This window comes from Electrona antarctica (assembly GCF_951216825.1).
Source record: "Electrona antarctica genome assembly, chromosome: 15".
Classification (NCBI taxonomy): Eukaryota; Metazoa; Chordata; class Actinopteri; order Myctophiformes; family Myctophidae; genus Electrona; species Electrona antarctica.
This window is the reverse complement of record NC_136796.1, coordinates 31,947,045-31,962,950: the sequence shown is the minus strand read 5'-3', so window position 1 is coordinate 31,962,950 and position 15,906 is coordinate 31,947,045.

Here is a 15,906-nt window from a genome sequence, read left to right as displayed (position 1 = left end):
GGCTGGTGAGTCATGCTTGTTGTTTATTAAAGCGCAAATAACATGAATTTTAAAACGGCTTTTAATATTTAATATCATATTGTCTATGTCCCTCAAAGTTATTTCTAATGGTTTGAGCCTCAATCACCACTCTGATATAACCAGGCCTTGTCATTTCTTTCTGGACTTTGAAAGCAGTTTTGGCTGCAGTACCACAATGTCCTGAGGTGGTGGCGGTGATGATATGCAGATTATTTAATATTTGAGTCATTATAATACTGATGCTAGATAAAACCAGGCTTGTTTCCATTCCATGCCAGCTTGGAAAATCAACAATGGTGGACATTGTAAACAAAGTGGAAATGCAAATTTGGAACTGAAGACTGAAGAAGAGGAGGAATTATACAAAGTAGGGTGACATTGATGACATCACGATGAGGCCAAAATCAGTTGAGCTGTTCCTGAGAGCAATTTCCATTAAAACACCCATATGATATGAAAGCCTGATTGTTCAAAATTGGTTATTTGTGGGGATAGAAAACACATATGGGAGCCCCAAAAACACAAAAGAAATTGAACAAGTTGAATTTGATGTTATAGGTCATTTAAATAATTAGGCTAATGCTAAAAATAACGGGTTGGTTAGTGTCCCCCCTGTGTGTGTGTGTGTGTGTGTGTGTGTGTGTGTGTGTGTGTGTGTGTGTGTGTGTGTGTGTGTGTGTGTGTGTGTGTGTGTGTGTGTGTGTGTGTGTGTGTGAGAGCTAGTGCGCACGCGCACATGCTTCAGTGACGAATCAACACTATGAAAATAATATCGCATTTGCATCATTCATCATTTTATAGCCTAGCTATATAGTCCACTTGCCAGAATGTGAACCCAGGCATGTCGAGTAGCCTACACCAAAGTTTTGTTAGAAATGTTGAGTATGGGTCCCCAGCATGTAGAAACTGCCGGATGCTAACTTGCATATGTTGAGCAATTTTCATAATTGGCATAATATGTGACCATACCATTAACTCTATCTCTACCGCTAGCTGTTAGAATAAACCCCAGCTCCAGGGGCCAGCATACACGTTCACACGTTCACTTTAAGAAGTCGGAGTTTGCCCGCCAGCATTGGAACAAGCACAAACTCCTTACCTCTCGTCAGAAGTGTTTACATGGCGCCAGCGTCGCAGTACAAAGGCACAAATTAAATCCGAAATGTGGATGGCAGAAAATCCACCAAGGACAGCGATCCTAGAAGAGTTATGACGGTTTGAAATTCCTCCCTTCCACTGCTTTGCACTGTGAATATATTTCCAATCCCATAGTTGGAGCGGTGGGGCGTTGCTATGGGAACCGGACCAATGTTAAAGGCTTCCGTAGGCATCAACCATTATATAGACGGAGTCTACGTTGGGGTACGTATATATACAGACTTGGGATATGACGACACCTAGCGTCGACGTACGTATATATACGGACTTGGGGGAAAAAAGAGTAAAAAAAAAAAGAAAATAATTCAAAATGTCATCATGCTTTATGTAGCACTAGACCTGCACGTGCCCGTCGGCTACCGGCCTACTTGAGAATGATGCAACTTGGGAACCTAATAATACCCGTTGTCAAGTGGACTGGTTAAGTAGGCTAATCAATTGTCAGGTGTGGGGTTGCATGGCAATCAATTGGCTGAGGCAGAGGCTGGAAATTGCACAGGTGAGGAGATTCCCACTGGCAGAGCCTGAGCAGAGCCTTTTGTGGTGGTTCTGGAGAACCGTGGGTCCGCCGGACTCGATACCAGGCACTGCACTCCCTGTGCGGGTGTGGAACGCGTGTGTCGAATATGAAGTCAGTGCACGGTGAAAACGGTTCTCAGGTTACGTGCATTACAACCGTACACACACGCAGAAACGCACGCACGCACGCACGCACGCACGCACGCACGCAGAAACGTGGCGCATTTATAGTAGGATAAAGATTTTCCTATGCTTAACAGAAACAAATGAAGTGATGTGTCTGCATAATACCCCTCCCTCCCTTGTACATGTCAGCTGGCGCTGCCGCGCTGTCATGACTTTCCAACACTGCAACTTAACCTTACTTAACCACAAAAAATAGACGGCCTACAAGCTATGCACATCATGGCTGTGACAGCTTGTAGATCTGTTCTTTTGAGGCACAAAGGAGACAGCAGTGCAATAGGAATAATGTTATGATTTAACCCAAATGTGACAGTCATGTCATGTCTATGGTGCCTGCGTGCAAAAAGAAAATGGTGCAACATGAGTATATTGTCATTTGTACACCATTGTGTGTGGAGGGAAAAAATGAAAAAATCACACCCGTGAGGGGCGCTTTACCAATGAGCCACCATTCTGTAATTTTAACATCACATATGACATCACAAAATAGCAGTTTATAAGAATCTTGGCCGAGGTTTTCCTCTGACATGCATATGCCGATTTGCTATCAGTGACAGACAAAACCAACATTAAACTCTGTTCATTGTTAATGGCATTTAATGTTTGTGTTGGAGACAAAACAAACATTAAACTCTGTCCATTGTCAATGGCGTTTTTAATGTTTGTAAACATTAAACCTGTATATAGGAGGGGCTAGTGCCTCTCAAAGAAGAGAGACTATAGGGATTTGGCTGCATGTGGAGACCCTGGCCTGCACCCCCTATTCTAAATTAGGCTATATGGTACCACTCGCACGCTATTAAAGGGATAGTTCAGATCTTTTGAACTTAAGCTGTATGAAATACTTGCCATTAATATTGTTGTTGCAACTCTATTAATTGATTGCCCGAGTTCCGTGGCGTGAGTTCTGCTCTGGTTTTGGTGAAATATTAAGTAGTTCCGGTCATTTTGTGGGGGGTACAGGGGCCACGCATTAAAAGTAAATGAATCCACAAAACTAACGTAATTTGTATTGTTGACCTATTTCTAAAATAGTAGTGCAACTTTCGTTCATTTTGACCCCTCTATCACACGGTACTATATGTTTTTTGTGTCCATATCACTACGCCCAAAAAATTGTTCTATGTGATAGAGGGGTGAAAGTTGAACGAAAGTTGCTCTAATATTTTAGAAATAGGTCAACAATACAAATGAGTTTGTGAATTAATTTACTTTTACTGTGTGGCCCCAGTGCCCCCCACAAAATGACCGGATATGTTTTCCGAGGCTATCTAGATTCTTCTTAGCGCTGTAATGACAGCTCTGCCAACAGGTCATGGGCCCAGCAGGAAGGATATTGGAAGCCGGTGGAGTCGGTTATGTTTTGACGGAGACAAACGGAATTTCGAGATTTGGTTAACGAAGTTTCTCTGGCATTTACGGCTGCAAGGGCAACAGTTGTGTAACAGGCCTCTCACTTATTTCAACAGACAGAAAACAACAACAAAATCACACCCGTGTGAAGTGAGTGGTGCAACTCCATGTGGGGTCCCCGGAAATTCCAGACCTACAGGACCACGGCCAGGATGCCGGCCCGGTTCCGGCGAGCCGCCCCACGTCCGAAACGATAGAGAAATGAGAGAGTTACCATGTGGGGGTCTCCGGGGGTCCCTGGGGAGTCCCCGGGGGGGTCCCCGGAACATCCAGATCCCCATGAACGCGCCCAGGGGGCCGGGCCGATTCCGGCGAGCAGCCCCACGTCCGAAACGGTTGAGAAATGACAGAGTTACTGTGTGGGGGGGCCCTCTACTGTACCCTCTACTGTACTGTACTGTACTATCACTGTACTGTACTGGCACACCTGAAATCATCGTATATACAGTGAAATATGTGCGTGTGTTTGTGTGTGTGTTAGGTTGCGCACAGGTGGTGAAAAACAACCATGCTATTTTCCTGCTCAGACCCAGCACGAGCCAGCCACCCAGCCACCCACATAGCTCCGTAAGGGAGTGGTTGCACCACTCAAAAAACAATGAAATAAATCTGTGACGTGCCCATCTCAGCTAAAGACTTAACTATACAACAAAAATGTTGTGCCTTTGAAAACAATAGATTTATTCTGTCCAGCTCATGAATGTAGCCTGTACTATTGTGTCAGGTGGGTCTATGATGGACCCACCTGACACAATAGTGGTGGTCCCCAGGTTGCTCTTAGTCAGGATGGTGGTCCCTGGGTCAAAATCAGTTGAAAAACCACTTGTTTAGGGTGACTGTGTCAAAGATAAAGACTGCTCGTCTAAAAATTGCCATGAGTTAAATGGGGCCTATTCACACCACTAGACATTAGCGAGAGACAATAGCAGACATCATCTGGACGTGGTAAGCTGTCCCATTCGGCTTACATTATAAACCGCGTGCTACATTGTCAGACGCTGGGCATTGTGTGCGAAAGCGTCAGCTCTATTCCGCCTCTGTGGGCACAATGGAACTAAGTCGCCGCATGGCAGGGGGCAGATATGTCGACTCATTTAAGAAGACCGGCAGGTTAGCCGCCTCGCACAGAACCTTAATGGGCAGAAGTCAAACAATGGGACCGGTTGCCATTCGTCTGTGAGCCTTCCATATGTGCGAGTACAATAGGCTAGAAAGACCCTATTAACCCATTCAGGCCTGACGTCGAAATTTAAAAAAAAAGTTTTCTAAATCATGACAATTTTCGGAAAGATTTGAGGCACATTTTAACGATTTTTCAAAAATAGCAGACCTACAAGTTCATAGCGCGCCACTCGGTGGCGCGCTATGAGCTTGTAGATCTGCTATTTTTCAATAGCTAAATTATAACAATGTTTAAAACACCAAAAGGGGTTCCCGCCCCAAAATGGGTTAATGGTTAATGTGGTTAAACGCTAACGTGACATGGATGCGTTCCAGGTCTCAATGGATTAAATGTCGGAGCTATGGAACATATAGGATGGACAATAGAGGATATGAAAATGAAAATACTGAGATTTGTATATACCGTTTGACCGTCCGCGAGTCTACCTCAGCTGTGAGACGGACAAACATGCATGGACAGAGACAGACTCTAGCTTTTTCCAGCCATGAGTGATATATTGTGCTCTCTTTTTCCTGTGTGCTCTCGTTGATAAACGCACACGAACAGATGCACACACACACACACACACACACACCACATACATACACCCTCCCATCGCCGTAGGGTGACTGCCTGGGGTAGCAAACTCATCAAGATCCAGAGAGAATCGGGGTTGATGGGCAACATGGTGCGTCTCAAGGATGAGCCGCGAAAAGACAACCTGCAGAAATACGAGCAGGGCGCTGCATGCCGTGCTGCGTACGCCACTGGCAGATGTGAGTGGAAAGGCGGAAAGGCTGATAAGGCGCAGGTCTTAAAAAATGCAACGGGCCTGCAGAGTGGTGGAGGGGTTTATCTATTTTGGATGTGGACTGTGGGGGAAAGAGACGGGGGGACGTACGGGAAGGGTTCGGTGTGATGTGTTGGCGCAACCCAGGTACATTGCACATACTGTACGTATGCTGCCGCACGCACGCACACACGCACGCACACACGCACGCACGCAATGTGAAAAGTGGTGCTGCCAAAAGGGCCTGACACAGCTGAGGTTTTTCTCGGGAAGGGCAGAGAGAGAATGAGAGGTATAAACAGAGAGAGGGGGGGGGATGGCGTGGAAATGGGAGCGATGGAGAGAGGTAGAATGGATGATGGCGGCCACAGCACCAGGGAAATACAATCTCATCATAAGGGAAGAAATTGAAGCGTGCCTTGAGGGCCCTTTCTCTCGCCTTCCTTCCCCTCCTTCTGTCCAACCCCTCCTCCTTCCCTAACATGCCCTTGCCTTTCCCACCCCTTTTTTCTCCCTTTTGTCCCTTTCTCCTTGTGCTCAGTGCTCTCTTTCCTCATCTCTCACCCATATCGGCTTCTTCCCACAACCGCATGCCCATACGGTACATCCATATATAACTGTAAACTCATACCGTATGCTTCAAAATCTATAAAAAGATATTGCCCCAACATTTTGGAGACTCTTAAATGAGTAGTTCACCCAGGAAATTACTTATTTTGTATCAATAAGCCTGTCTCACAGAATTTCCCCGCCCCCCTTAATACGCCCCCTTTCGGGGTTAGTGGTGATAGCGTGACGTCACTCCATAGACACTACATGTTAACAGAGGTAATTTAAGAAGTCTACAACTTTTGTTTTCTCAAGGTAAGGTTTGTTCTATCTGTTCGAGCTGATTTACCATCTTGTTTGCTTCATAATAATATTGGTCTGTCACATTTTTACATTAGAAAATGTACTTAGATTCTCCAGAGAAAAAAACGTGTAAATGCTAATGTTAAAGACACCACTATTTACCGGAAGTGGGCGTGGAAAGCGGGCTGTGAGATAGGCCTATTACACACGCTATGAAGCCTTGAATTAATGGAGTTTTTTCTTTTTCTTTTTCACAGGGTTTGTATAGGCCTAATTGATCATTAAATAATGAATCTGTGGGGTGAACCACTCATTTAAAGGTCGGGTACGTGATTTTTGTTAAAAGGTAACTCACTATATTCTGATAGTAATCATGGCTATAGAGTGTTTGTTCAATAACAGGAGTCTTCCCATGTCTCTCCAGCTCTTTAATACACAGAAAATACATTTTGGTAGGCGCTATCTATATCTATCTACTATCAGACGCTCACCTCAAGAAATGCAGAGGCGTTATTGGGCACGTCAAAACCTGTTGATTTTTCAGACCTCGATTATATTTTTGAGCGCCACGCGGGGCATATATCAAAACACAAAATGTGTATAATGTCATCCCGGCACTGGCAAGTTCAAACTTGAGTAAGCACATGTGTGTTTGCGTTTCCCCTTATTAAAACATTATAACTTATCATCTGAGAAACCGAGATTTTAAATTAAACTGCACATAGTGATTTTGTCCTGATGTTTGTCTGTGAAACTAATTCCGTCTTCCATTGCACACGTAAGCACTCTAAAAAGGAGCTGTTGCTCTTTAAATATTCATGGAAAACTAGACGAATATGTTTGACACTTCAAATTCTCCCACCTTTGATGTGAATTCATGTTGTCTGTAAAAGATGTTAATGTTTCAGACTAAAAGCCTGGATGGGTGAATATATATTGCTGGTTAAAATTAGTACATAATAATGTGAGAATGCATTTCTAGGGTACAACATTTTGCAATACATAATTAACCAGTTTACATACAGTACATACATACATACATACATACATACATACATACATACATACATACATACATACATACATACATACATACATACACACACACACACACACACACACACACACACACACACACACACACACACACACACACACACACACACACACACACACACACACACACACACACACACACGTATGTATACTGTATAATATATGCATGAAATGAGCCATTTTCTGTATATCTGCACCTTGTCCTCTAGTATTCCTCCTTTACAAACTCACATCAACAGAAACAAAACAAATGTTTCTAAAGCGATCTCCAAGAATGCAAATATTGAGCATGAAACTGTACTAAACATTTGAACGGCTGGAAAAAAGGACAAAAAAAACACCTAAAGAGGTTTTCCAACTGTGACTTAATGAGTAGGAAAATATCGACTTGCTTGTACTTTTACCTTGGAAAAAGAGAACAAAAAGTACAGAGAGCAGTGTCGATAATATTAGTAGAAAGTAGTAGAAATCTGTAGTCATGTTTTTATGTTATTAGTTGATGTTTTGCTGATCCTATACGCTCAATAAACTCAAATCAAGAGATCAACAGGAATTACAGAATGCAACCATGTTGGAAGAGTTTGTCATGAAGCTGGTAAGCCTTCATACACGTGACGGAACACACTCCTCTATTAAGACACACTATATTATAGCTGCAATGCTCAAATGAGCACTTTAGCCAATTTCAACCTCATAATCATACAATATAAGTGATCCTCACTAATGTTCATTACAAAATGGCATATTTCCGTCTACTCCCTCTGCGTCTCATTGGTGGGATATGGACAGTTCCGCGACCTGCCTATACATGTGGCATCATCATCGCTATAGGTATTCCAAGCTATTCGAGACTACAGTCATTCTCTTACTGGAAAGTTTGCATGCTGAAATAAGAACCCATTCATCTTTCACTGATAAGAAAAGGTTTGAAATCATTGTTTGAAACCCCACACTCCCAGTGTGTGTATGGTTGATTAGACCTTTCCCTACTCTCTCTCTCTCTCTCTCTCTCTCTCTCTCACCTGCTGTTCTCCCTTCCTCTCAAGTATTTCGAGACACAGGGTGTGAACACGGAGATCCGAGCTCAAAGTAGAAAACAAATCCCCAGGCCAGCAAGTGACCACACACACACACACACACACGTACACACGCACACACGCACGCGCACACACACACACACACACACATACACACACGCACACACACGCACAGCCACACACGCACACACACACACACACACACAAACATCTTTTGTTCCAGCATTTCTTTCTCAGTCATGGATCGTGTTCGACCCTGAACCTGAAGTGTATTTCCCTGGCGCTGCTATTTCACAATAATTCATCACTGATAACCATGACTATCGTTCTGTGACGCAGTCACGGAGAATGAGAGACAGGCAGACAGTCACGGAGAATGAGAGACAGGCAGACAGTCACGGAGAATGAGAGACAGGCAGACAGTCACGGAGAATGAGAGACAGGCAGACAGTCACGGAGAATGAGAGACAGGCAGACAGTCACGGAGAATGAGAGACAGGCAGACAGTCACGGAGAATGAGAGACAGGCAGACAGTCACGGAGAATGAGAGACAGGCAGACGTTAGCTGCAGCTGCTACTACACATCTGACACAAGAAGAATTGTGAACATTGATACAACTGCTTCAGAACAATGGATAGCGCTTCAGCTATACAGAAGTGAGTCGCAGAGCAACATGTGTGGATGTGGGCAAAGTGCAATGAGCAAGCCAAGTCTTAAAAAAGCCCTAACTTAACAACATGCACAAGAAGGATAGGGCTACTTCTGTTACGGAACGTTACCAGTATTTATTGGGATGTTCTGGCAGCTTCCTGGCGCACGATCTGTTGAGCGTTGTGAGAGAGCTTTATAATGAACTCCTCCAAATGCCCCCAAATGGAATTTGCGAAAAGAGCTCAGCTGTGGCCGACTGCTCATACTATGCAAATGTTGCACAAACAGACAGACAGATGGAGACACGCTGCCACACACGCACCGACGCACGCGCACACACGCTCGCTAGTACTACTATACTCTGGAAGTCATCAACATTTAGGAGGGCAATTTTATAAAGCCATTTATAATAATCTTCGGGCTCTTTTCAACACTACGCCTAACTTGTTGCACACCAGTCTCGTGTATTGAAAATAGCTGATGTACACAGTACACACTCACAACGCATCATGCTGTGATGCATTGTGAGCTTATAGATCTGCTATTTTGGATACATGACATGGGCAGAGGAGAGGCCACACAGCTCGCCTCGTAGTCATGATGCAAATACTTAATTTTAAGAATACCGTTTTTAAGTATACGTTTCGACAAGAAACACCTTCAGGGTATACACTTCTGGTCGAAACGTTGGTATTCTTTGTATTTAATATTTGTATTAATTTAGAAAAGACAGACATAATGGAATTAAAAAGAAAAAGGAGCATAAACTAAGAAAAAGAAAAGAACAGGGCAGGATTTCAAAACGATGAGTCATTACAGTAAGTTATACTACTATATGGAACGTGGACATACAAGATACAAATACATATTATACAGACTAAATACTAAGCAGGTTCAGCGTGACATTTGAGCAAGGTGATCTAAGAATGGCTGCCAAATAGCATAGAACTTGCTTGAATTGTCCATCATAACCATGCGATATACAAGTCAGTTCAGATAACCACGTCTTGAAGTGAGGTACAACATCTGATTTCCAAAGTCAACGAGAAACGTTGGTATTCCTAAAATAAAGTATTTGGTAGCGCTCCTACATCTTTGTTTGTACATGACATGGGCACGCAAGTACAGGTATGAAGCATGCAATTTTGGCTAAAAAAACATCCTTTGAATTTGCCTCTGGGGTCACCACCCGCTTCCAGACTGGATGTCGGACATTCACTCTCCTTCAGCGATCCACTTCCGGGGGTGCGCCTTTGTTTATATTCCTGACATTCCTAAACATCATAACCTGAGTTGCTGACAGATTCAGCCGCGGAGCTCTGAATCTGTCTTGAGCAATACTAAATGCCAAATCCTATCAATAACCCCAACCTGAAACCACCATTTCTCTTGTGAGGAACGAGAAATGTCGATGTTGTCAATTGTACAATACTTGTGTGGACGCACGCACGCACGCACACAGACACGCACACAGCCACGCACACACAGACACAATCAACACATACTCTCAAAAAACAGCTTCCCCCAGTGTTGCTAGGTTACGTAGTTGGTGAACTAGGTTACTACATGTAGAGCGTATTTGCATAAATCTCACATGGGTTTTGAGTGGCAGACTAGAAGGGAAGTGAAGGGAGGTAGAGAACGAGAGGGAGATTTATGCATCGCTGTCAACTGGGATCAATAGCATCGATTGGCCAAAGATCATGTTACCACAGCAAAGAGATCAGTCATGTGCATTTGTGTGCCGATGTTGTCCAATTCAGAGTATGCAAAATATACGCCTTGATTGTGCACAATTTGCATAGTGTGTGTGTGCACACTGCACAGAAAAATCCTGAGTGGTATTTTAACCACTTGGCACTTATACACATATCGCCTCTTATTCAGTCATAATGGACATGGTTAATGTTAAGGTTAATGGTTAATGGTTAATGTTACCCAGTACAAATACCACTCGAAAAAGTATGTGTATCTCTGTCTGTGGGGTGAAGATTTGGAATGGCTTGACAGAGGATGTCAAACACAGCAGTAATCTATATATACAAGTGAGAAGTTGTACCCAACCCAGGAAAAGGGACCCAAAGTCACACACTGCATACGCCACTGACACGTCACTGACACACTGCAACACACTACACTCACACGGCACTGACGTCACACACTTACCCTCCGCGTCGTTCGGCCGCTATCTCCTCATATCGTGCCGAATGCCGACCCTCAAAACCACCCGCGGAACATTACTCATTGCACTGACACCAATGTTGCCTCACTTCCACACTCACCAACTCGCCTCCCTTCCACACTCACGCCACAATCGTCCCAACCACCCACACCCCCTGAACACTGTTGCCACGTCTATGAAAACCAAGCCCACAAAAAATGCCACTCAACACGCCACTTACACACACTACAACTCGCTTACAACTCGCGCACCTGGCAACACTGCATCCTGCATCCATTGGCTACCATTTTGCCACTGCTAATTTATTGCCACATCTAAGAAAACCAAGCCCGCAAACCCTGACTTCCTACAGGCTACTTACACACACTACCACTCGCTTACAATACACGGACCTGGCAACACTAACATGCCCTCTTCCATTGGCTCTATCCCCAACACGAGCTTCCATGTTACATTGCGCACTTCCGAAAAGACAACCGGAAGTTACACACTACACACACATTACAAGAACAACACGAACACAACACTACACACACACACACACACACGGGTTGCCAGGTCTATGAAAACGAAGCCCACAAAAACTGCCACTCAACACCCTACTTACACACACTAAAACTCGCGAACCTGGCAACATTGTAAGCACAGCACAACACACACACACACACACACACTCATTCTAACTTGGATGGACAGCGCCGCGATTACATACACAGTTTACCATACGTCCTCTTTTGGGGGCCTGTCCGGCCAGTCCGGGTGGTTTTATAAATTCCTTCAAATGTCCGGGGTTTTACACGTATCGCCTGTAGTGTATCGCTACGCTCACAGACCATTCACACCAATGTGTATTACAATGCACGTTCAATGGTTCGTAGTGGAAAAACACTGTGAGAGGTGGACTTTCAGCCCGAACCCCGGAATGTGTATTCTTCATAACTCTGCATGCGCTGCACGCTGACACCACTACCACTGGTCCCGACCGCAGATCAGAGAAAGGCTCGCTGGCTGCTCCGCTGTCTGCAGATAGACAGACAGCGGAGAACTATCTCATCATTGACATGCAGAAAAAGTAGGCTGCTGTTTTCTTAGCTTTGTGACTGACCAATGAGAAGCACATTGTACTGTCTGCAAAGGAACTATGTGTCTGTCACAAATACAAGTTCTGTCCTGCAAGCCCATGTCATGTCAACACAGACAAGGCAGCTGTATATATTATTTTGTACAACCTAGCAAAGCATAAGATATGATGGTTTGGAGAATAGGCTGGTCTCTCTTTTTACAACAGATAAGCCATTGCATACAGGTTCTCAAACTTTTTAATTTCAAGGACCCCCATAACTCTGAGAGTCAAACCAAATGGACCCATAAGAGTCCCATTTGATTCCATTTGTACAGTATCAGAGTTAAAAGTTATAAAAGACTCCATTTGGTTACATTTGTACACTCTCAGAGTTACAGACCTGTAAGGGTCCATTTGGGTCCATGTGTTACACTCTCAGAGTTACAGACCTATAATGGGTCCATTTGGAACCCCCTCAAGGAACCATGAGGGTCCCTGGATCACACCTTTCAGAGCCACTGCTTTAAATAAATACATAACTAATATAGAGCATATTTGATCCATTTATTGTTAGGCTATAGATTCTTTTGACATCTGAATTTAACAGAACCGCCCACGCACGGCACATGCACGACGTGCACGACGTGCACGCGCATGTGCACATCCACATGCACGCGCGCATGTGTCCTCTTTTTGGTAATTCAGAATATGGTATGCCTACACAGTTAAAATAATGCAAACACGCAAATCGCACGAACGACTGCGTCGACACCTGGCGTGGAACAAACGGGACGAACCGAGGCGCATATATGGATAAGAACAACAACACTACACGCGCGCGCGCTGCAACACAAAACAGCTGCATAAAACGCGTGTCACTGTGGACTTCTGTATCGCAACGCGGGCCAACGCAACTCTGGGATGAGCGGGCCGAAGGTATATCACAATTCAAAACATTGCTCAAGCGTATTACCCTGGCTAAATACAGTTTATCATAGGTGTGTGTGTGTGTGTGTGTGTGTGTGTGTGTGTGTGTGTGTGTGTGTGTGTGTGTGTGTGTGTGTGTGTGTGTGTGTGTGTGTGTGTGTGTTAAACAATACTAATATCTAACTAAAGCAGTCATAATCACTATGGATCCTGGTGGATCTCTACAGTGACACGGGTGTGGGTTGGGTGTAGGGTTGTTATTTGTTTTTCTCTTTTTTTGTCTCTGATTAATGTATTGTTAAACTGATAATTATGCTGAGTATTTCTAATGCTGTGCTGTGAGTAGGATGGGCACTTATAAGCTTTTAAGCTTCAGCCCATGCCTTTTGATCACCTTCACGGGTCTTCATTATTTTTTCCTTGGCTTGTCAGTGTCCGGTGCCGATATTTAGAGACGGTAGATCAAAAAAGATGCAACAGTAATGACAGTAACACACAACTAAAAACAAGTTCTACGAGTTCTATACCTGTGTTTAGATACCATCTAAACACATAGAGAGCTGTGATCGGTGCTCTAAACCAGGGGTTCTCAACGTTTTTGGCTGGGGACCCCCGGAAATGCTTTGGCCATGTCTCGCCGTGTGCATGTTGCAGAACAGTAACACTTACCGGCGGAAATAACAACATAATCACATTGAGGTGCTTTTGTCTTCTTAAAGTGTGACCGATTCATCTCCACTAAACGGGAGCAGATCTGAGCCAACACGGAGTCGTCTATATACTACACTGTGCTTACTGACTGCACAGGATGTGTTAATGAGTGGGAGAGGGCCGCGCGCACGCACACACACACACACACACACACACACACACACACACACACACACACACACACACACACACACACACACACACACACACACACACACACACACACACACACACACACACACACACACACACACCTGCGCCGAGGTTCGGAGCACGAAGGTTATTTTTTTAATTAATTAGAGAAAACGAATGGTTCGGAAGTTCGCTCAAAAATTCCTGCCGAAGTTCGAGTCCTAAAAACAGGACTAGGGTACAGCACACACACACACACACGCACACGCACACACACACACACACACACACACACACACACACACACACACACACACAGGCTGTCACACACAGTAATCACGGTTATTCTGAGAGGCAACTTGTCACTCTTGGCAACAGGGGCGCAGCTGTTTCCTGGCTGAGAAGTGACAGCGAGTGTGTGTGTGTGTGACTGTGTGTGTGTGTGTGTGTGTGTGTGTGTGTGTGTGTGTGTGTGTGTGTGTGTGTGTGTGTGCATGCGTGCTCTCACATGCGTGCTCTCACAGGCGTGCTCTCACAGGCGTGCTCTCACGGGCGTGCTCTCACGGGCGTGCTCTCACAGGCGTACATACACACTCACTTTTGTCAAGTTAAGCAAGCATAGAGCTGACGACCCTCTGAGTCACAGCCCCTCGTCCTGCTGCTTATACTGATGTATGTGCCACGCACGCACCCGCACGCACACACACACGCACACACACACACATGGACGCACACGGACGCACGCACACACACCACAGCATGAACTGCTCCCATGACTGTTTATGCACCTACTGAAACCAACGGGAGGCTGAATAATGTACGTATTGGACAGCAGGGATTATGTTAAATGAAAACGGGTCACGCGGTGCATTCACTGTTGTGTTTTGTGACTAAAGTGGCACAGCTGTGCTGTGATTACCAATTAGCCATTGTAGCTGCCGACTGTGTGTGCAGGTCACTAGGGCTGGCCGATTTTGGTAGAAATTAGAGATGTCCCGATCAGATCGGGTGATCGGAAATCGGAGCCGATCATGTCATTTTCAAATGATCGGGATCGGGAGAAATACATCTGAGATTTAAAATAGTCTAAATAGGCTTGTGTCTAATCATGTAAATCTCAAAGAAAGATGTATAGACAATGATATTTTGTGAAAACTGTCATGTTTATGCTTGATGTTTGTCCGCCTGGGCACTAGTTCCAACCAACACTCTCAAAGATCATGCAACAAAGACAGTCACAGAGGTGTGAAATAGACCCATGGTGAAAACAAAGGAATGCAACCCCCACTATGCATGATATGATAATGTCCTGTAGTAGGCCTACTATCTATCTCTGAATGATAGCCAAAGCCATGCAAATTGTGTTTTCTCTACAAGAGTTTTGACTTTGACTTCAGTTCCATAAGCTGCAGTTGCAAGATTCACTCTAATTAACCAATACATCATTATTTTTGCAATGATTCCCTCCTTCCATATGACATGACAAAATAAAAAATCCACAATGACAGTCCTTGTATACGTCTAATAAAAGTAGTCACATATCTTTGCCTTTGAATAATTGAAAGGCAACAGACTAGACTAGAGTGACATACATTTCTCACACTTTGAGACGGGTGACAGCCGGAATGTAGACGGCACCCTGGTGGAGCCTGCAGAACCATTGCGGCTCAAGAATCCACCACTCCTGAATGAAGTGTCTGGTACTGGGAGTCTGGTGCAATGCACAGGTCCTAGCTGTACTCCTGGTGAGAGCAGGAGTGGACCTGGTGAGACGTAGGAGGGGCCCGGACAGGAGTCAACCCACAGAGCCTAGTCCCTCCACATGCCAGAATAGTACCTCTCAGTCCCGGCATAGTAGTTCCGGAGTGGTTCCAATGGATTGTGTGGCCCTGGTCTTTCCCTAGTGAGTCTGATTGAGGGTAGCTACTGGGACGTAAGTCGGGACTTGATCACCCCGGCTGGGTCACCCGAGTGAGGGATATGATGTTCGCGAGACCCGAAACCCTGATGACCTTGGGATACATCACTGAGGATAAGTCCCAGT